We start from the raw sequence: 23631 nt of genomic DNA on the forward strand, positions 1-23631 counted from the left end.
TTTCACCCAATTTGGGTGCATAGATCCTGAGAAATCAGTACCCAGAGCAACCACCTCTGGCCATAATAACAGCCTTGATGCGCCTGGGCATTGAGTCAAACAGAGCTTAGATGGCGTGTACAGGTACAGCTCCCCGTGCAGCTTCAACACGATACCACAATTCATCAAGAGTAGTGGCTGGCGTATTGTGACGAGCAAGTTGATCGGCCACCATTGACCAGACGTTTTCAATTGGTGAAAGATCTGGAGACTGTGCTGGCCAGGGCAGCAGTCGAACATTTTCTGTATCCACAAAGGCCCGTACAGGACCTGCAACATGCGGTCATGCATTATCCTGCTGAAATGTAGGGTTTCACAGGGATCGAATGAAGGGTAGAGCCACGGGTCGTAACACATCTGAAATGTAACGTCCACTGTTCAAAGTGCCGTCAATGGGAACAAGAGGTGACCGAGACGTGTAACCAATGGCACCCCATACCATCACGCCAGCTGATACGCCAGTATGACGACGACGAATACACGCTTCCAATATGCGTTCACCGCGATGTCGCCAAACACTGATGCGACCATCATGATGCTGTAAACAGAACCTGGATGCATCCGAAAAAATGACGTTTTGCCATTCGTGCACCCAGGTTCGTCGTTCAGTACACCATCCCAGGCGGTCCTGTCTGTGATGCAGCGTCAAGGGTAATCGCAGCCATGGTCTCCGAGCTGATACTCAATGCTGCTGCAAACGTCGTCGAACTGTTCGTGCAGATGGTTGTTGTCTTGCAAACGTCCCCATCTGTTAACTCAGGGATCGAGACATGGCTGCACGATCCGTTAGAGTCATGCGAAGAAGATGCCTGTCATCTCGACTGCTAGTGATACGAGGCCATTGGGATCCAGCACGGCGTTCCGTATTACCCTCCTGAACCCACCGATTCCATATTCTGCTAACAGTCATTCGATCTCGACCAAAGCGAGCAGCAATGCCGCGATACCATAACCCACAATCGCGATAGCCTACAATCCGACCTTTATCAAAGTCGTGATGGTACGCATTTCTCTTCCTTACACGAGGCATCGCAACAACGTTTTACCAGGCAACGCCGGTCAACTGCTGTTTGTGTATGAGAAATCGGTTGGAAACTTTCCTCTTGAAAGCACGTTGTAGGTGTCGCCACCGGTGCCAACCTTGTGTGAATGCTCTGAAAAGCTAATCATTTACATATCACAGCATCTTCTTCCTATCGGTTAAATTTCGCGTCTGTAGCACTTCATCTTCGTGGTGTAGCAATTTTAATGGCCAGTTGTATATATATATATATATATATATATATATATATATATATATATATATATAATGCTCATGATTATGTAGGACAGAAGGTCTGGCTGGATGTCATTCCTTAGGATTCTTCCACTGACTCTCATTCCACAACTTAAGTTATCCGTAATCCGTTCAGATGTACACAACTGCGTATCTGAAGGCTGCTACTCTTTCCAGAGACTGAATAACAAAGGCACAGTCGAATATTGTCGAGTCTTTTCACACATTTACACATGGAATTCTGCATTTTGCAACACTTCGATGCGTCTTTGTACACAGCTGCGTCTTATATTTCACTGGTCATTTTACACTTTGAATATCCTTAAAGCTAGCTAGCTTCCATCATGGTGTCTCCATATCCGGCAACAGAACTTTATTTCACAAAAAAATGCAACTTCATTTAAAACAATGAAGAATCTGACAATTATCTGTCAAGCCATGCGAATGTTGGAAAACCCTTCAAGAAACACGAAGGTGTACCTGCTCTCGGGTCACTAAACATTAGCCCTGCAACTTTAGCAATATTAGTGGTGTTGTGGTTGGCAGGAGAGCCAACACCGGGTTACTAGAGGAAGTCGAAAGGCATGCGTTTTAGCTCACGCAGGCTGGCGTGAGGTCTGGAACAGGACAAGGAAATTAGAATTTAGAAAAAAACGGACGTAGCTGGTGGAATACTTAACTTTAATCCATAAATGGTGAACGTCGCTCTTGACGGTACGTTATGCACAGTATCAATAGTAACTGGCAATGGCGCCTTGCTAGGTTGTAGCAAATGACGTAGCTGAAGGCTATGCAAACTGCCGTCTCGGCAAATGAGAGCGTATTTTGTCAGTGAACCATCGCTAGCAAAGTCGGTTGTACAACTGGGGCGAGTGCTAGGAAGTCTCTCTAGACCTGCCGTGTGGCGGCGCTCGGTCTGCAAACACTGATAGTGGCGACACGCGGGTCCGACGTATACTAACGGACCGCGGCCGATTTAAAGGCTACCACCTAGCAAGGTGTGCTGTCTGGCGGTGACACCACAAGTGGAACACTCAACTGCAGCAAAGCATTATAGTGATTAAAGTGCACTGGAAGTGACAGTTGTAGTAAAACGACAGAAGTAACATAATCCAGAATTGGACTGCATACGTATTTCGGTAAGCAATAAAATAATGACCACTTTTTGCTATTTAATAAAAACGGAATGATATATGTGTAATTCCTTGTGAAGAATGTAACGATGCTCAAGTCTAAGAAAAAAATATTTCAAATGGCTCTGAGCACTATGGGACTTAACGGCTGTGGTCATCAGTCCCCTAGAACGTAGAACTACTTAAACCTAACTAACCCAAGGACATTACACACATCCATGCCCGAGGCAGGATTCGAACCTGCGACCGTAGCGGTCTCGCGGTTCCAGACTGTAGCACCTAGAACCGCACGGCCACTCCCGCCGGCCAAGTCTAAGACAAGACTGTTTGGTGATGTTGTGAGTCGAAGTTGCGGCTCCACTTTTAGAGTCAGGTGTGCAGATCTACTAACTCCGGAAGTTACGAAAGTGCTTGGCAGTTTTGTAGGCTGTCGTCGTGCTGATAACGACTGAGATTCCAGGGCGCACTTTTGTGCAGGTCTGGGTTGTGGTTGATTGCACAATGATGAGCCAAAACATAATGGCCACCTGCTTAATAGCTTTATTGTCCGTCATTGGAACGAAATACATCACTGATTCTGCGTATCTGGGATACGACAATACGTTAGTAGGTTTGTGGAGGCACGTGGCATTGGACGTATACTCACATGTCATGCAGTTCACGTAAACAACGGGCTGCTGATTTGCGTACGCGGTACTGGCGCCCGATAGCGACCCAGGTTGGTTTCATAGGATTTACATCGGGCAAATTTGGTGACCAAGACATCGACGTAAGTTCACTATAATGCTCCTCAAACCACGGTTCTGGGTTCGAGACACGGACAATTACAGTGCTGAAAGGTGATATTACCGACGGGGACGACATCAACAATGAAGAGATAAAGGTGGTTCGCAGCTGGCAGCATGTCTTCGATTACTACGACAGGCCCCAGAGAAGGGCAGGATAAAGTCTCTTATAGCATAGTACCGCTCACACCAGTCTGCGTGCGTGGCGCGCTACATGTTTCGAGCCGCCGTTCACCTCGCTGACGACGTTTGTGGAGACGACCATCGACCCAGTGTAGCAAAAATGTGATTCACGTGAAGAGCCGACACGCTTCTATTGATCGATGGTCGAACCCCTATGGTCCTGTGCCAACTGCAGTCGTAAATGACGATGTCGTTGGATCAACATTTGAACACGAAGGTGTGGTCTGCTGCGGAGCTCCATGTTTAAAAACGTACGACGAACGGTTTGCTCAAAAACACTTGTGCGTGCACCAGCATTGTGCTCTCTCGGTAGAGATGCCATAGACCAGCATCTGTCCTACTTTACAGAGCAGACAGGGGTCCGAACTGCATGCTCTGTGAAGAAACGTGGACGTCCAACGATGCATCGCCTAGTGCTAGTTTCACTGTCCTTCTACGTCTTTCGACGGATACTCATGGCTGTAGTACGTGAACATTCGACCTGTTTCGTCATTTTCGAGATACTCGTTCATAGGCTCTGGATAATAATAATCTGCCCTATGTCAAAGTCGCTTAACTCAGGGATTTCCGCATCTGCAGCCCATGTCTTCGCTAGGGTGATTCCCCGTCCATGTCTGCTCTGCTGACACTTTTTTTACTACGTCACGTGTCCGTAACGCCAGCAGGTGGCATCCAGCGTGGTGGTGAACAATGGTCATAATGTTTTCGTTTATCAGTGTATATTTTTCACCTTTTTTATGTGGTGACAATTCACAGTCGTTTCAGCATATTTTTCATTTCATCGAGCTGAATCTGGTGACGAGGGAGTCGATGCGTATGCTGTGAAGCGCCGGCCATTGTGGCCGAGCGGATCTAGGAGCTTCAGTCTAGAACCCTCGTCCGCTACGGTTCCAGGTTCGAATCCTGCCAAGGGCATAGATGTGTGTGATGTCCTTAGGTTAGTTAGGTTTAAGTAGTTCTAAGTTCTAGGGCACTGATGACCTCAGATATTAAGTCCCGTAGTGATCAGAGCCATTTGAACCATTTTTTGCTGTGAAGCGTCCCCAATTTCCGACGGAACTCACAGGTCAGGTATTTCTACCTTTAACAACGGAGAAGTTTTTAAGCTACAGTTGACAAGTCTCGTGGCGAATGATATAACTATGTGCTCCGTCTTATATGTGCAATAGTGACCAATTTGTGGTATCTTGGAGACTGTGGGCTGATCGCAATCTCACTACCTGATTACCATTTCCGAGTTCTAACGAAAACACCTAAGATTACTATTGGCGGATATACCCCTACATGTGCATTGCCGCTACCGTACCCTTAGCGTCCAAACCATCACCCCATGCTGCGAAAACAGCTCTCATTAAAGTGGTCGACCTCAAAACTGTGGCCGAACAAAAACAGCAGAAAATCAGTTGTAACCAAGAGTTTATAATAAACGTAACTATCCTAGCCTCACTTAGGACTCAGAATATTTGGAGACATTTTTCACCACTTACTTCAAAACAAAGACTTCGTATTGCGTCGTCAGTAAAGTAGTTCCATAAAGAGACAGTTGTCACCAATGCTGGATGCCCGTGATTACCTAACCGAGCATTGGAAACTCTTGTCTACCCATCACCGCTGCAAAAAATCCACTTCCACAAAAAGTCTCGAAGCCGTATTCCCACTTGCCCAACGTGAAACACATGGAACCAGTACCAGTATCTAATCAACGAAATGTGTATCACTCCTTCCTTCCAAACAAACCAAAGCTCAATGTACCTGCTTGTTCAGCTGTGAATCTCTATCACTCAGACAACGCGTTCAGTATGCATCCATGGCTGAAAACATTACCCACTTCACCAGAAAGCATCCTTAAAAACGACCATACCTGTAGACGTCCGCATACTCTAATCCGCATAATCCTTACTGGTACCCAATGATACACCCAAATATCAAAGAAACATGTTCCCCAAATGAGGTGCATTTTTCTTCAACTGAATAGACATCATAATTCAGTCAGCTCTTCTCTGTAGTGCCCACAGCTCCCGATAAAAAAAACCTTCAAATGTGTGTGAAATCTTATGGGACTCAACTGCTAAGGTCATCAGTCCCTAAGCTTGAATGAGATTTTCACTCTGCAGCGGAGTGTGCGTTGATATGAAACTTCCTGGCAGATTAAAACTGTGTGCCCGACCGAGACTCGAACTCGGGACCTTTGCCTTTCGCGGGCAAGTGCTCTGCCAACTGAGCTACCGAAGCACGACTCACGCCCGGTACTCACAGCTTTACTTCTGCCAGTACCTCGTCTCCTACCTTCCAAACTTTACAGAAGCTCTCCTGCGAACCTTGCAGAACTAGCACTCCTGAAAGAAAGGATATTGCGGAGACATGGCTTAGCCACAGCCTGGGGGATGTTTCCAGAATGAGATTTTCACTCTGCAGAGGAGTGTGCGCTGATATGAAACTTCCTGGCAGATTAAAACTGTGTGCCCGACCGAGACTCGAACTCGGGACCTTTGCCTTTCGCGGGCAAGTGCTCTACCAATTGAGCTACCGAAGCACGACTCACGCCCGGTACTCACAGCTTTACTTCTGGCGCTGCAGAGTGAAAATCTCATTCTGGAAACATCTCCCAGGCTGTGGCTAAGCCATGTCTCCGCAATATCCTTTCTTTCAGGAGTGCTAGTTCTGCAAGGTTCGCAGGAGAGCTTCTGTAAAGTTTGGAAGGTAGGAGACGAGGTACTGGCAGAAGTAAAGCTGTGAGTACCGGGCGTGAGTCGTGCTTCGGTAGCTCAGTTGGTAGAGCACTTGCCCGCGAAAGGCAAAGGTCCCGAGTTCGAGTCTCGGACGGGCACACAGTTTTAATCTGCCAGGAAGTTTCAGTCCCTAATCTTACACACTACTTAACCTAAATTATCCTAAAGACAAACACACATACCCATGCCCGAGGGAGGACTCGAACCTCTGCCTGGACCAGCCGCACAGTCCATGACTGCAGCGCTTTGACCTCTCGGCTAATCCCGCGCGGCTCCCTATAAATCCCTAATCGACAAGAAACTTTGCCAACATGAACTTACACTCGTCTCCTACACGAATACTCTACTTCGCGTAGTAAACTATTCCTAAACTACTCAGAGAGTTAGCACACACCTGCAGTACCGCGTCTCCTCTCGTCAGTAATGTGTTGGTCGCCAACACCAGCGGCACCACCTGCGCTGGATCGTTTCTCGGATCGTTCGTACTAAGACCACCAACTTCAATGATAGCATCCACATACATCTGTGAGCTTAACAATCACAGACCATGTCAGGACTGCCACTTCGAAGATAATCACCACATAATAGTAATACTATTTTGTTCTAATTTTATTCAGTATTCTTGCAATTTTTTAAATTTAAAACATTACACTATAAATGCAGAAAGGCATTGATTCAGCTGCTCGTAGAGTGCCCCTTAAAAGATATATTAAATAATAAGTAAACAATGAAAACTTGATTATTGTGTTCTCGGGAAACTGGTCCTGAAGCATCTTTTACAGATTGACAACGAGGTCGAATTCCAGATTAGTAGCAGCTTCTAATCACCCAATGTTCCGCAAAATATCAGATACATATTCTCTGAGATTCCTGAAGGCGTAAAATATGCGACGGTAATGTTGTGATGACCTAATTAAAATTGTACGTGATTAGGGAGCACAGAAAGAAAAGAATAAGATCATTTCTCGTGGTTAAACCACAACAAAATAAAGAGGCAGTTTATTTTTCCTGTAGTGCAAGTCTGTAACAGAGATGTAAACCAGACCAGCGTGGCGGACCCTAGAATCAGAACTCAGGTCCACCAAAACCTAGCGTTAGAGTTTCTTCCGTTCATTTGCGACAAAAACACCTGCATCTTGTTTACATGAGAAACTACTGTGATTATAACAAGAAACAAACTCGTGATCAAGAAGAGTGGTGTTCAGATCTTTAACAAGCTACCCTGAAATAGTTTCTAGTTTCTCTCTGATTTCTTAGAGTGGCGTGAATGGAATGATAGGTGGTTGGAACCAGACGCAAGAGCGATAGAGAGGGAGAGAGAGGGATAGAGACAGAGAGAAAGAGAGAGAATGTTTAGTTAAATGCGCAAGATCAAACTGCACGAATTCTTTTTTCAGCGTCCTCTCCTTCGTTTGTAAACAAGTTCTAACAATAGTACTAAGTCTCAGACACATTTGCATATCCTGTAGCAGAGTGTTTACAAATGCAAGGCAAATAAAATGCAAAAGCGAAGGAAATTTGGACAGTTATTTATCCTAGGAATAGCAAAGGTAAGTGAGTTCTACTGAAGACCATTTCTTTGTTGCTTGGTAGATCTGAAGTGAGACACGAGCCGTATGTTTACAACACAGAGGCCGGCCGGTCTCACACTCGGGGAAAGGATGAGGTCGGCCATAACGCGAGTGCTTTACGCGCTCGCCGTCCGCTTTTCCATCGCGAATCCCAGAACGGTCAGCTTAGTGGCTCGGCTAGGTTTAGTTGCTCTCCTAACTGATACAACCACTGCATTTTTAGACCTTGAGTAACATCATATTAGGTAGTCATTTAAGTAAAGTTTCTATTTCCGCTAAGTTGTGTCTTACAGCTAAGCTGTATTTCTCTAAATTAATTTAAAACATTACCTGTCCGTATTTCATTCGTTTAGGCTGCTAGGGGGTAATGCTGTTTACAAGCAATGTACGGCTCTGTAGCATCGAACTGCACGGAATAAATTTTTGATTGTGCGATTACCTCAATTAAAGTCCGAAACATTTGAAACCTGTCTCGAAACGTGTTTTTTTGAAGTTTCTTTCTACGCACAGATCAGTTTTAATTGTTTCCAACTGGCATATTAAATGGCATTTGTGTACTCACGTTCACTGCAACCTACTGAATCATAAAATCTTTTTCTTTCCCTCAAATCAGAAACCATATTTTGTTACTTGTGAGAGATCCGTATAGTTTACACCGATAATTGAAAAGATATTGCAAAACATCTGACGAAACTTTGCAGGAACTGATGTGTATTAATACCGTCTAGCAATCATACAGTTATTTCAAAATCGCTCTGTCACACTGCACATCAGTTCACTGTAATTTTTTTAATTTAATACAAAACTTATCTGCAAGCAACTGATAATACATGCAGCCGATTAATGTATATATTATAATTCTATAACACAAAAAAGATAGTCTCTTTACATATGAGTACTACAGTTTTCACAAGTGTAATTTCGTTAATATTGTTGTATCAATGCACTATTGTTGTCAACACTACAACAGCAGTATGAATATTTCTTTTTTATTACGGGAAACTAACTGCGAAATTACCTAAATATATGTAGAATCATATAACGAAAGTTATCTAGTGAGGTTTTGTCAAGTGTTTACTTTTGAAAAATAATTTTATCCTCTTTTAATCATAACAAAAGGGAAGGTGGTAGTATCTATTGAACTCAAATCATATATTTTCACAATAGGAGACAAATACTTGAAACAGATAAATTTCAGATGAGTTTATGTCCCTCGAAGAAGAAGTAGACGATCGTCAACGATCATTTTAAAAGTTTTAAATTAAGTCTTACAAAATATCAAAACATTAATTAGTTAAAAAGCAATAATGGCTTCACGGAAAACATTCAAGAGAAAGAGTGCCGTGTGTGTCATTGAATATTTCTAAATTACACTTAATTATCTCACGAAAAGAAGCTACACGTACCAAGGAAAAGAATTTAAAGAAACACAAAAAATTTTAGCCATTAAGGAAGTGAGTGATGACAGTGTTCCTACGACTTTGCACTATAGTTTAAAAATACCTATTTACAAGCCATGAGACTACATTATATTGCGTGTCATAATCCTGATAATTCTTGACTGCATTTAATAGAAATGAAACTTGTTTCCAGACTGTTGCCAGTGCCTGTAATTTAAGCAAGAAGAAGTTGATGTTACACATAACAACGAAGCAGCTTTGGCGACACTGTAACGATGCGTGTGATTTATGCTACAGCCTGGAGTTTCAAGGTATCAGACGGGAAAAGAGGGAATTACATGTAAATATAGAAGTCAAGGGGCGGATGTGCTGTAAAGGGGACACACGGGACTTACGGCAGGCGTGCGATGCCATACTTCACTCGTCTTCGTGTCCTAGCACCAGTCATAGTTCCAGTTTATTAAAACTGCAAGTAAGTTAGAAATGTGCTCATTGCTTGAACATTGACGAGCAATGAGAAATTTTCAGTTCGTGCGGCTCTTAAAGAAGGCTCTGTCTCATTGGCGTCTTATAACTGTTTTGCAGGATTTGTGGGGGAGGAGAAGGGGAAACCAGAAATGGAAGTAACTAGAGTCACATTGCTTGCGAGACGGGCAGACCCAGATTAGACCAACCACCATCGGTCTGCTACATCGTTTGTCATTTGTTTAAATGTATACCGTGTGGTTTGCTGGCTGCGTGGGTGAAACTCACACAACAAATCACCACATTCCATGTTCAATACTCAGACGAACTGAGGATTTCTTCTGTCCCTTATCGCTTCTCTCAACTTTGTCCGTAATTTTTGTGTGTGAAAAGGCTAAGCTGACGTCTGTTCTATGTCCACATTAACCAGTATGTCCCCCATAGACGGCTGCCAAGCCATTTCAGAGGCAACGACGTACCACCTCCAATAGCACCATGCACACCAAAACACAAAAAATGTTCAGACCAATCTATGGCTTCAGGAAAGCATTTTTTTAGTGTATACCACACTGGTTCCCCACTTACTTTTCAGATAACCGTAAAGAATACCACGCATCTCACGAGAATTCCTTTCCAGGCTTCCGGCAAGCGGGCGGCATGTGCAACACAAGAACATGAAAACAGACGAAAATATCAAACACTGGCTCATCAGGCGCGGAAACAGCAATTTCGTAAATGGTGCCACGTAAAGAGTGAGAAACTCGTCTGCAAAGTCCTAGCAAGTTCTCATATTTTAAGGCCTTCTGCTGTCCCATCTAAATCTCCCTGTATCTTTCTGTTTTCTTCCCTCCATCTCATCGGCTATTGTTTCTCGCTCTACTCCTGTCAACATCTTCTTCAGATTTTATTTCTTCCGTGCTACTATAATATCTTTGTGTAATATGCTATTACTTACATTTGACAAAAACCCGACGAGGAAATTAACACAGTGGTAATTAGACTGAACAATCTGAAATGCTATGTATTCATTACTATATCTGTTATCGTCATTATAGTTTCCTATCAATGTATAGTGCCTATTTTATTGAGTATTGTATCTACTATTATAATCATTATTATTGTTATTGTTGTGTATTGCATATCTTTCAATGTTAATTTACTAAGAATGTTTGGTTACATGCAAAATGTAAAGGTAAAAGATAAAATAATGCATCCATATTTTAATGATTACTGTATCTATTATTGTTATTGTTATTATGTCCGCCCCTGGTAGCTGAGTGGTCAGCGCGACAGAATGTCATACCTAACGGCCCGGGTTCGATTGCCGTATGGGTAGGAGATTTTCTCCGATCAGGGACTGGGTGTTGTGTTGTACTTATCATCATTTCATCCCCTTTGACACCCAAGTCGCCGAATTGGCGTCAATTCTGAACACTTGCACCAGGCGAACGGTCTACCCGATGGGAAGCCCTAGCCACACATCATTTCCATTTTCATTTTTATTATCATTGTTATGTACTACCCATGTACTACACATCGTGAAATGTTTATTTATTAGAATATCTCGTTATATGAAAAAGAGGCCCAGAAGGTAATTCAAATGCATGCATAGGAAAAGAAATCCGCTATTGTACAACCACACTATTGATGACAAATTGCAGGAAACAGTATCGACCGTGCTGTATTTAAGAGTAACTTTCCGGAGAGACCCTAAGTGAAATGACCACGAGAAGACAAATAGTCGGTAAAGCAGATTCCAGATGGAGATTCATAGCAAGAGTCCTAACGAAATGTAACTCACCCAGGAAAGAAACGGTTTACAAGGTCCAGAATGAGATTTTCACTCTGCAGCGGAGTGTGCGCTGATATGAAACTTCCTGGCAGATTAAAACCGTGTGCCGGGCCGAGACTCGAACTCGCGCAGGAGAGCTTCTGTAAAGTTTGGAAGGTAGGAGACGAGATACTGGCAGAAGTAAAGCTGTGAGGACGGAGCGTGAGTCGTGCTTGGGTAGCTCAGTTAGTAGAGCACTTGCCCGCGAAAGGCAAAGGTCTGGAGTTCGAGTCTCGGCCCGGCACACAGTTTTAATCTGCCAGGAAATTTCGGTTTACAAGGTGCTTGTTCGACCGATTCATGAGTATTTTTCATCAATCTGGGACGCGTTTCGTCACGGGATCGTTTAGTCGGCGCGAGAGCGTTACAGAGATGCTCAACAAACTTAAGTGGCAGACTTTACAGGAGAGGTGTTGTGCATCAAGGAGAAATTTAGTTTTGAGATGTCGACAGAATGCCTTCCGGGAAGAGGCGGACAACAAATTTCTTTCTCCCACATACAGCTCGCGAAATGGTCACGATGACAAAATTCGAGGAGTTAGAGTTAATACAGAGGCTCACGGACAATCGTTCTTCCCATGCGCCATTCGCGAGTGAAGCAGGGAGGGGAGGATCAGTTAGTGATATCAAAAGTAACCTCTACCACATACCTTTAGGGTGGCTTGCGGAATATGATGTTCACAGATGTAGATGCAGAAGTAAATACGATACATTTTTGTATGGAAGTTAATCCTTTTAGGGTTCCGTGGTTCAGTCAGTAAAAACGGAACCCTTTAAGGATCGCCTCGTTGTGTATGTCCGACTGCTAAGAACCATTTGTTAGGAACGGGTGAACGTATCAAGTTCAAATTTGTGTCAGCCACTTCCGTCTGTCGTCCCTTAGAGGGGTAAAAATTTTAAGCGTCTAAGTCACTTCAATCTAATCATACGGCCATTTATGTCACACATTTTGATACTCGAAAACTCACGCATCAAAATCTTCAAATTGTTTCCCGTTTACCTAGATCAGGAAATTGGTCAAGAAGAAACGTTTCACAGTAAAAGTGAAGGAAAATATCCGAAAATTGATAATTTGTACTTACATCATATGAAAAACTTTTTTATAATTTTTTATCCCCCTCTCTGTCTGTCGGTCTCTTAAGACCCCTTGTTCTCTGGAATAAGTTGGCGTAGCAAGTTCAGATTTACGTCACATACTAAAGTTAATGGTCCCTTGGTGGTGTAAAAAATTTAAGCTTCTAATACAATGTCATCAAAAGATTAGATAACCTTTTCACATATTTTGCTACTCGCAAACTCATTCATCAAAACCTGTAGGGTACGTCACGCTGATCTAAAATCATGAATATTAGCAAGAAGCAAGGTTTCACAGTACAACTAAAGTAAAATATCTGGAACTTGTTAAATTATAACTATACCACGTAAAAGTATATTTTACCATCTGAACATACATTGCTTTCATCATCTGTCAAAAGCATGGCAAAGGAACATTGCTACATGTAAACGTAAAATGTTGTAGACATGTTTTAGTAAGTAAATAAAAATATGTATATATGGTGTCTATTCTTGAGGACATATGTAACTAAGACGAGGATGGCCAGCAATCCCTTCAGTGCAGATGCACAACACGCTCGAACTCTTACGCGAATCGGTGAATCGCAGCGAGTAATGATGATAATGGGTAGGCTGGCTCTGAGCACTATGGGACTTAACAGCTCAGGTCATCAGTCCCCTAGAACTTAGAACTACTTAAACCTAACTAACCTAAGGACATAACACACATCCATGCCCGAGGCAGGATTCGAACCTGAGACCGTAGCGGTCGCGCGGTTCGAGAGTGAAGTGCCTAGAACCGCTCGACCACACCGGCCGGCCGATAATGGGCAGGGCACTACATCAAGAGTGTGGGGATAAGTTGAAAATTTCGGTCCGACGGGATGCGTGCTAGGATAGTCCGTGCAATTGTGATGGCCACTGTGTCCGGATGACTTAGTGCTCCAGGCATCTGCCTCGAAAGCAGGAGACTCTGGTTCGATTCCCGATCCAGTGCAAATTTTAAACTTCCCCCTTGATGTAAATCAGGGCCCACTAGCAGCTAACTGTCATTAATTTCTTTGCGTCTTCATTCATAATGGCTGCAGGATTAAAATTGTCGCGCTATGTCATTAGTGTGTGGATAAATTGAGAATTTGGGTCAGACGGAAGGCGTGCTACGGTAGTACGTGCAGTTACGATAACCACTGCGTCCAGATGGCTTAGAGGTCAGAACATCTGCCTAGCAAGCCGGAGACTTGGTTTTGATTCCCGGTCCTGTACAGATTTTCAGTTTCACCTATTGATGTAAATCAATGACCACTTGCAGCTACCTGTTACTAATTCCTTTGTGGCTTGACAAATAGAAATGTTTTGTTAAATCTTCTCTCTCTCTGTATATATTAACTGAAGCCCCTCGCTCAATTCCTTTTGTATGACCGGGCAAGTCTGAGGAACTACTCTCGAGATTTTGATATGTCCTTGAAAATCGTGTGATGAATGTCTTACTAGGATCGATATCGATAACACAGAAAAATCGTTGAGCTTCTCGATTCCCATGATGGATGAATTATACATAATGTAGTGGAAATTAGTATAGCGGCATGGACATTTCTTGGAGGATTAACATTGTCGACTGAAACAGCTGTGCGCGGTGCATATGAAATAATATAAGATCCAATATACCGACAAATGCTGCCAAATGATACGGCTTTTAATGTCAGTAATACAGTATATACCAAGACATCAGCGATTCAGATGATAGACTGTGGAACGCGATGTAAGGCAGTGACTTTTGTGCGGTGTTAGTACGTACGTGCTTCTACTGTATATAGGAAACAGAAACCACCAGTGACAATACAAGATGTATACATAAGCCACTTGTGACAGTGGCACGCAAAAAACAATTATCGGGTGACGAAAAAAAAGTTGTTGCGTAAAAGGAAATGGAACTCTCTGATCGCCCAATTGCCAATAAGTTGAAGCGATCTAGAACAATGATTGATAATTTCGTCAGACTGAAGCACGATATGGACAGAAAAAAAACTATCTGAGGCATGGGTACGGTTACTTTTGCACAAATCAAGAATCACAAACGTTATTCTTCTCAACTTGTTACTGATTTATAATTGCTAGTAACTGCCAGACGTGTAGCAAAAATTTTATTATATGACAGACATCTTGCATTCAAGAAACGACTATGGAAAGCTGCTCTAACACCCAAGCATAAACAGACTAGACGACTTTGTTGAAAAACGTGTGACATGGATTTCAGAATGGGGTAAAGTGATCTCCAGTGATGAGAAGAAGTTTAATTTATATTGGCCGAATGGATTAAATCCAATTACCATGACCTGAGAACAGAGCAGCCAGTAAGAATGAGCAGGAATTTTGGTGGTGGAAGTGTTATGATTTGGCACCCTTCTGTGGTAAAGGTAAATCACGCATTACTCGGTTGAACACTAGAATGGTTTCTAACGTGTCCTCTGAGATGCTAGAGACAGGATTTAATAAAATGTATGAGGACCTAGAACACGAAAGTCTATTGTTTCAAAAGGTTATGCATGTGTGCATGTCACTACTAAAAAAGTGGTCTGAAGATAAAGATTTCGAAGTCTTGCCCTGGCCTACACATATCCAGGATTTGAACTGCTTGGAAAACCCCTGGGGAATACTTAAAAGGCGTGTTTATCGCAATGGAAGGCAATTTGAGGTCGTATGTAAGATGAAAAAAGGGACGCGAGGAGAGTGGGTGACAGTTTCTCTGCAAGAACTACAAATCCTAACCAGAGCAGTGCCGAAGACAATTTTTGAGATAATTAGGAAGAACGGAGGTGCGACAAAGTACCAACAATACAATAATACAACAGGACAGTGAGTGCCTTTATACCAGTATCCATTGTTTTGTTACTCCTGTTATGAAAGAAACTACGTAATTCCGTCATTATTGTTTATGGTATATATGTACCTACTACTCTCATAATAAATTTGTTACATGTATGATTCATACATTTTACTATCATCTTCGTGAGAACCCTGCCTCTGTAGTGATTTCCAGTAGTGTGTATATAAATAAATTTGTGCGGAACCCTCAGTGTGTGAGTGCTACTCGTACTTAGCCAAATCGATAGATGTGATGTTCAGTTACAGACAAAAAAAAAAATAAAGTAAAAAAAAAGAGATTACAATATTAGAAAAAAAATGAATGATTTATTCAAGAGAAAAAGCTTCACAAATTAATCAGCTCAAAAACGTGTTGGTCCACAGACCAGAACGTGGCACGATATCCATCAGGAGAACTACCAACAACTACAACAATCAGTCCCAATGTCAAGAGCTGCTTGCATAAGGGTCAGAGTTGGACCAATGCGCTATTGACTGGGTCAGTTTCTGAAACTCTCTTGAAGAAAACATTCAATTTTTCTGAAATAATGACCTTTTGTTTTTTTGTACATGTACATCACAGCTACCGAATAACCTTTTGTTTTGCCGGCCCCTGTGGCCGAGCGGTTGTACGTGCTTCAGTCTGGAAGCGGGCGATCGTTACGGTCGCAGGTTCGAATCCTGCCTCGGGCATGGATGTGTGTGGTGTCCTTAGGTTAGTTAGGTTTAAATAGTTCTAAGTTCTAGGGGACTGATGACCACAGCAGTTAAGTCCCATAGTGCTCAGAGGCATTTGAACCATCTGAACCTTTTGTTTGTCTGCACATGTACATCACAGCTACCGATTTCCATCCCGGTAGGACAGTTCCTTCGTGATGAGTCGTTTTCTTTTGGCTTAGAGTGTATTTCGTGAACCATGAACGATTTCAAAGCATTGTTTCCCTCAAGCAACTTAGGAGTATTTAGCTGTATTCTCAGTGCTTTAAACTTGTTTTGTATAGCCAGGTACTAGGTTCAAATGGCTCTGAGCACTATGGGACTTAACATCTTAGGTCATCAGTCCCCCGGAACTTAGAACTACTTAAACCTAACTAACCTAAGGACATCACACAACACCCAGCCATCACGAGGCAGAGAAAATCCCTGACCCCGCCGGGAATCGAACCCAGGTACTAGGTCATATGGTATAATTCTAATGGCCACTGTATACTCCTATGACAGACATTCGACTGCCAGTGAAAATAGTACCATAGTGAACATGTTATAACTTGCAGTAAAGGTTTTTCTGCAAATTTGGGGGAGGGGGATTGGGCTAAATATGAAGGCAAATAATAATATTAGAGCACCTATTCCGAGCGGTTATGTATCATTTGTGCGGCAGAGAAAGGAAAGCATTCTTATTCTAAGTACACTATGGTTTTTCTGCCTCTGAGTATTTTATTTCTGTTGAGCAGTTTCATGTATGTTTCCGTATACTAATAAATAATTTTATCTGTTCATGGTGCAGTAGAAGCAGTGTGCGATTTATACAAGAAATTGTCATCCGCTGTTCAGGCTTAGGCCAGAAAATAATTACGGCTGAATAAATAGCTCATTCGACTAAATCGTGATTAACTGTTTTCCATACCGCTGCAAAGAAAATTTTATTTCTGTGCACATGAAGAGAGCAAATACGAGCTACAGAGGAAAATGGACATGTATTCCTATCAAAAACAATCTCGATAGCATTTCTGTTGCTACTGATTTCCTGTAAACTGTTGCCACGTTATTATCTCATTAAGTTTAGCTAAAACGTCGGTTATAATTGCTACAGCAAATGAAGTGAGCACAGAAGCTATAATCCAATTTCCAGCGTATTCCCATATAACTGCCTGTTATAACTAACTTCGACTTTCAAGAAATTTGTCTAATGGTGTAAACAACCACTCTTGCAGAAGCGGAGAGAAAAACAATTCCGTTAGCATTCACTCCCCTACCAGAAAGAGAAATTAAGGATTTATTTCACGACCGTGGAACATTCTCGGGCGCCATTCCGCTTCTCAGCTGTGAATCTTGTCTCTGTTTTTTTACAGACAGGCAGAGGGAATTTGGCGCCTGCCAAGTTCGCAGGATGGCTGGCGACGGAGACTTTTCCAATAGTTGCGAGACACAGACCCGGCTGTCTGCCGCACCAAAGACGGACCAACTCACTCCGTTAAACTTTCCTCTCTCGTTGGCCTTTTTTTTTCTTTTGTCCTCGTGTTCTGGAATTCGATACTGAGACAGAAACAGCGCACAACTTTATGGGATGGAAGTTAGACATTCACTGTCAGGAGAACTACACGATTTCGTCAGAATGACATACCCCTCTTAAACACAGTAAAAAACGATAAGACTTGCGGTTTTTACCTCCAGTTATCCGGCAAAGGTAATAAGAAACGCAGACCTGATATAATATACTGCTAGCATTGGAAATAAATTCGAGACATAAAGAATATGTTTGAGTGTACTCGTATTTACATAGGACTACGCTAGCCGGAAAAGATGGAATTTTATCGAAGAAAGGCTAACTGTATGGAATGCATTTATGAATTTTATACAAAATGAGGCCTCCGTGTTCTCGCGGTAGCGTTGTGGACCGTTGGAAGCGAATTTTAAATGACGGTTTCTACCCTAAGTGAAACAATAAACAATGAAGTCTATCTTGACGTATTGTGTATTCTCAAAATACGTTGTGTGCTTTCAAAGGTGAGTGACACTTCCAAAAATACTAATGAAATATCTGGTTGGCTGAACTACTAGATAACGACCATTTAAAAATTGCATTATTACTTTAAGTAAACGTAAAGTCCTCTTCTCACGTTACGACTAACGTTTTGTCACCTCCTTATTTATCAGAATAGCTCTGAAACGCGAAAGGTAGCTCTAAGAGCCTGTAAAGTGTTTATCCTGTTCGTGATTGCACTTAAAATGATTTTTTGACACGCAAAACGCTGAATGTCAAACAATGACGCAGAAATGGCTTCCGTTGTATCCTAGGAAAACGTGATAGCAGTGTTACTGTTTACGGCCTATCTGGATGAGTTCGTGGACAATATTAGTAGCAGTCTAGCACTTTATGTGGATGACGCGGATATCTATGTAGAACAGTCATGTAAAAACGGTTGTAGCAATATCGAATCAAATGCGAATAAGATATTATCGCGATGCAACAAGTGACAGCTACCGCGTAATGTAGCGAAACTATGAGTTGTGCATTTCACGAAATATGAAAGTGTTATAGTTACTAATATCTACCAACATGTATGTTGATGTGAAGTGGAACGTCACATAGGCTCAGCTGTAGCTTTTATTCGTAGAAAATTGCAGTTTTCCTACAAGAGACATTGCTTACAGAATACTTGTACTGCTTATAGAGGAGTACTGCTCAAATATATGGGATGTATGGCAGCGTGGAGGAAAGGCATAGGTCTGTTCGTCTCGCGATATAAAGTAAAGACAATGTCGAAATATCTCAGCTGGCAGGCACAAGAAACAAGAAACCTAATATCTCGCGGAAACCTAGTTAGGGAATTTGAAGAACGAGTTTCTAGTGTAGAATCTGCGAACTTTCTTCAGATCCCTCCCTTAAACGTCGTAAAGATGAACTTGGACAAATAATTGGATGCGCAAAGGCATGTGTACGGCCTTTAATCCGATGTCACATTCGACGGGAAGAAACATAATTTGTTGTGAACTACCCTATATTTCACCGCTCAGTTTATATTGTTTCGCGAATTGCGAGTGTACAAGTAGAGGTAACTATAACGTACGTATGGTACCGATACAATATTATTATTTGTCCTAATGGTAAGGGGAATAAATTCTAGAACTGGAGTATAAAATCATTACTGGTCCACACGGTATGTTTTACGTGAAATGATATCGCGAATACATAATTTTTTGACATCTTTGCCTCTGTATTCTGACAAAACGACATTTTCCTGAATTTATGAAAGCACAGCCTAAATAAAATTCCTACCATGAAATTATTTTAATTCTGTGCTAATCTTCTGCATTGAAACCACGAAGCAATAACGATTCTCTTTTCTATATGAAAACTTAGAACTCTAAACCCACATCACCTTCGTAAGCTAACTCGCCGACTCGAGTAGAGCGATGGGTTCAGCGTTCTGGTTAGAGACAAAAGGCTGTGCCAGGCACGGATCCGATCTGCCGCTCGGAGTAACGACCGATGGTCTGGCGAGTCCATATTTAAGCTGTGTTCAGTAACAGTTTCATAGGACTCCTCATTTATCGTATCACAGAACACGTGAATACTTAAACTCGAATTTCACGCGTTTTAATCTTTCGTTATACTCGAACTATAGTCTTTGAAGGCGTCCCACGTAACGTGACTTTAACAGTACTTCATAGAAGCGTCAAGCTTTTAAAAACCAGGTTTCCTGCAAAATTGCAGCACACAAATGAGTAAATAGCTTAGCATGTTGTTAATATTTTTAAAATTTCTATCTTTCGGCTATTAGAACAACTATGGTTTTTCTGAAACGGGATGATGACTCTGGATAGCCCTTGGAAAGAGAAATGAAGTCATAGAGAACAAGTGGAGATTCAGAAAAATTGCCGAAGAAAATGCCAAGTGTCCAGTGCAACCCACCTTTCCCCATGTTAGATCACGTATACACGGAAACTGTGTCTTCCCAGCGGACTTGCGAGTCACATTTGCCAAATGCTTCACTTTATTTTACAAAATGCTTCAGTGGGAACCTTGACATACTCCATAAGACTGTTCTATTCGGTATACTTGCTATTCCACCCCGTTGAAATCTATATCAATCCTTTAAACAAGTAGACGAGAATTATTCACGGAGAAAAAATGTGCGACTCTTCTCACCACATAATCGTTAAGCGGTTGACTCTAATAATAAAATAGAATGATACACGTTTCGTGTGGTACCGAACTAGAAGTGATTAAGAGCAGCGAAAACGAGGCACCATAGGACTTACTCAGGGGATTTTTGTTCGAATTTTCACAGCCAAACGAAGAGTGGGAAATCGATAACTGAGGTATTATATTGACCAATGTGATATACATTGGGTGAACCAGCTGCCGTGACCGCTGTTGTTTTATGCAGCCCATAATGCTATAGCTGGGCTTCATAATCCTCTGGCGAGATGTTCATATTCGCTCCCTCGTTATGTGCCAATTATTAGTCCTACAAAACAAATTAGCAGTACCTTTTTGTAGGAAATTTAATAGAACTAAATTTTGTACTGGGATACGTTTTCGCTAGAGGCCGTAGTTTTCCACTCACTCGAGGAAAACATGCACAAAAAAGTGACTTTTCAAACCACCACCACTTCCACGCTCAAACCCCACGGGTCAGAATTTCTAGTATGTTTTTAATGTCGCTCCTTCCCATCACTGTGAAAATATTTGCGGCTGGGCGAATCATTGCCCACATTCACCCTTTTTTGGTCTTCATTGACAGGCCTTATTACGCCACTAGCGTCGGCGAGCACCAAAAAATTATTAAATTGACGTTTGTGAAAATTATACCTAAGAGTGTTAAGAATGTTAACAGCATAAAATAAACAATTACATCGTTTTATTCTTCAGGCCTTCTGACTATGAAATTATTATGCTTGTAAGGGTTAAGTTTGAACCCAATCGTCAACTATTTTTACCGCGACGTTTACAAAAGCAATTTCTCATCACCCTCTAGGGCACCTTTAAATTAAAAATGTTAACGAAGTCGCCGACTATGCTGTTGGTGTAACAGCTCAATCAACAGAGACCAAAGAAGTTGGTATATCGGGAACAGTTCGTGTAATCGGAAATTTTTGCACAGCGATACGAAGGAGTGCCACGACCAACATAGTAGAAATCGTGACCGATGAGGGATGAAGGTGGTTTGGAGGTGTGACCGATGAGGGATGAATGTGGTTTGGAGGTGTGTTTGAAGGTCACTTTTGTACCTATGTTTTCTTGAATAACTCGAAAACCGTGGTCTCCAACGAAAGCATAACCCGGTACAAAATTTAACTACATTAAATTTCCTACAAAAAGGTCCTTCTGATTTTTCTGTTGGACTGGTAGTTTGCATGTAGCGAGCGAGAGAATATGAAAATCTGGCACTTGGTTTATGAAGGCCAGCTATAAAATTGCGGGTTGCATGAAACGACAGCGGTAGGGGTAGCTGAATCGCCTTGTGTAGTCTTGGGGAAAACATTTCATTATTTGAAATGAATCAGGGTAATTAATAGTCATAATTAGAGATTTGAGGGAAACTTGAAATAAGTCGTAGCTGCTAGCTATGTAAATGGGCTGTGAAAAAGTTCATCTCTTTAGGGCCTAACATTTAGAAGTTACCATGGTGTTGTCTTTAACTGTGAAAAAAGTTTTTAAAATACTAATTTTTCAAAAAAAACGTGAATTACATGTATCGTGATATGATTTGAGTGATTGATTTCTCATCTTGAATGGTGCCAAAACCATGTACAACGAATGCGGTTCCAATTAAGAACTAAAATTCAGTATTTAACTCAGGATCTTATAATGTTACAGTATATTAGAGGACATTCTGTGGATTATTAGGCCGTGAAGCCTGCTTGGCATGTTTGCATTATCTACGCCAGAAGGTGGAGAAAGTTTCATTAATTTCTCTGTCTCAAATATTTTCAACAGAGGAGTCTTCCCGTACCAGGGAAGAAAATGCGCATAGCGCTAGATGTAATGTTTCCTTTAGATGTGCTATCGATGTCATTGTTCTTCCTCACTATTTTCCCAAAAAAATGGCGAATATGAAAAAACACAAGAACGTGGAATCGGAAATCAGAGAACATTTCCAATTGAACTGTCGATTCTACTTAGTCTTCTTTCTATATCACTGCCGTATGAGCGTCCTAGCTGCTGTGGGTTTTTGTATCTGATGTTAAATATTTATATACTTGATTTTTCATAGCAATGTCAGAAACATGTGAAATTTTCTAGGGTTCTAGGTAATATTTTCCTGGCGGATGTTTACAGTACTCAGTGTTGCTGTGTGGCTATGACATATTTCTGTGATTTGTAACAGTAAATGTGAAAAATCTTCAACAATGAACTAAAATGAACTAAAATTGGAACAATCGATCAGAAATCACTTGGAGAATCGGTTGCCGGATTTCACACGGTGGTCTTCTTACTTCACTAACGTATGAGCATCTCATCTGCTACGGTTAATAACTCTATCGCTAGGATATTAAACCACGTGACTTTCCTTAGCAATAGTAAACTAACTGATAAAGTATTTACCATTTGACTTCACTTAGCAATACTGTCTAAAGGCTACACAACTGCACACTGCACGGTCTATATAATCCACCAGACAAATGTCCTGTAATACTCTTCAAAATTATAAAGTAGATATTGAAGTTTAATGTTCTTAATTGACACCTCATTTGCTGTACATGACTTCGAACGTGATTAAAAGAAGCGTAAAAAGTGTCTGTAATCAATTTTGTTTCCCTCATTTAGACAAACAGTATCACAAAATATTTTACCAATTTTTGTTAAATTTAAAAAAAATCATATCCGCTCTTTCATAATGGTAAAGATATACACAGGGCGTCGAGAGGATAGATACAGATATTGTGATCATTGGTACCTTAATATGTAGCAACTTGAGGGAGTAAGTTGTTTCTTCTCTTCATCCAACAGTCTTTCCGTAAACACATGACTTAATTTACAACCTGATGTTTTCTGCATAGTCGTAACTGCACTGCAATGTGGACTATGCCTGTCAGTGTAGACTGTCCATTTGCCTGCACACAACAATACCCGACCTGCTGCTTAGGGGAAAATAAACTTTAATGGCTTATTTGTGCCACACATAATAACAAACCTAAAAACATACTCTTCATAGAAGCTATACCTGTAGGTCTGTAAATGAAGTAATCATTAATATAATGTTGTTCAATACTCTGCCCTCAGTTATCACTAGAAATATCTGCATTTACACCCCTAACACTTCGTATGTATATACAGGCTATAAGAGAAACCTATGCTTATACCATTTGTAGATTTAGAGCAAGCTTTTAACAATGGTGACAGGAATACAATCTTTGAAATTCGGAAGAAAGCGAGGATAAGACACAGAGAGCGAGAGGTTACCTACAACATGTACAGAAATCAGATTGTAGTAGTGAGAGCTGAGGCTCATGAAAGGGAAACAGTAGTTGGTAAGGGAGTAACACAGCATTGTACCCTATTCAAAGTGTTATTTGTAGCAAGGCATACTTTGCACTTAAACGCTGTATTTGACCTTGTGATACCACTGACTT

General features: G+C 41.6%; 1 protein-coding gene across 2 annotated transcripts in view; it reads right to left on the reverse strand.

The window, feature by feature from the left end:
* The window catches only part of LOC124555739 (neurogenic locus protein delta), a 1375052-nt gene that overhangs the window by 1154430 nt on the left and 196991 nt on the right, over positions 1-23631 (reverse strand). The window lies entirely within an intron of this gene.

The sequence above is a fragment of the Schistocerca americana genome, chromosome X (assembly GCF_021461395.2).
Source record: "Schistocerca americana isolate TAMUIC-IGC-003095 chromosome X, iqSchAmer2.1, whole genome shotgun sequence".
Classification (NCBI taxonomy): domain Eukaryota; kingdom Metazoa; phylum Arthropoda; class Insecta; order Orthoptera; family Acrididae; genus Schistocerca; species Schistocerca americana.